This window comes from Corvus brachyrhynchos, unplaced genomic scaffold (genome assembly GCF_000691975.1).
Source record: "Corvus brachyrhynchos isolate BGI_N302 unplaced genomic scaffold, ASM69197v1 scaffold80, whole genome shotgun sequence".
Taxonomy (NCBI): domain Eukaryota; kingdom Metazoa; phylum Chordata; class Aves; order Passeriformes; family Corvidae; genus Corvus; species Corvus brachyrhynchos.
Genome location: NW_008236769.1, coordinates 14,139,354 through 14,139,637, shown reverse-complemented (window position 1 = coordinate 14,139,637; position 284 = coordinate 14,139,354). Strand labels below are relative to the sequence as shown.

At 66.2% G+C, this 284-nt stretch overlaps 1 protein-coding gene across 1 annotated transcript in view; it reads left to right on the top strand.

The window, feature by feature from the left end:
- The window catches only part of FGFRL1 (fibroblast growth factor receptor-like 1), a 167,402-nt gene that overhangs the window by 1,240 nt on the left and 165,878 nt on the right, over positions 1 to 284 (top strand). The window lies entirely within an intron of this gene.

Genomic DNA, 284 nt, shown 5'->3' with positions numbered 1-284 from the left:
TCTCCCCCACCTCCCCTCCCCTTCCCCAGCCCCTTTCCCCTCCTCCCCTCGCTCCTTAAACGGGATTCCGGCTGGGCGAGCCGCCGGACGGCATCACCGGGCATCCCGCGGCGCGGAGCCCCGGAGGCTCTGGCAGGTCCCCGCTGTCCCTCCCCGCACACACACGCTCAGCCCGGCCCGGAAAGCAGGAAAAAAATAATTTACAAGGTTTCCCCCTTTCCCTGACCTCCTCGCCCGTGACTCTCGAGTGGAAAAAAATCTCCCGCGGGAGCGAAGAGGGGGGA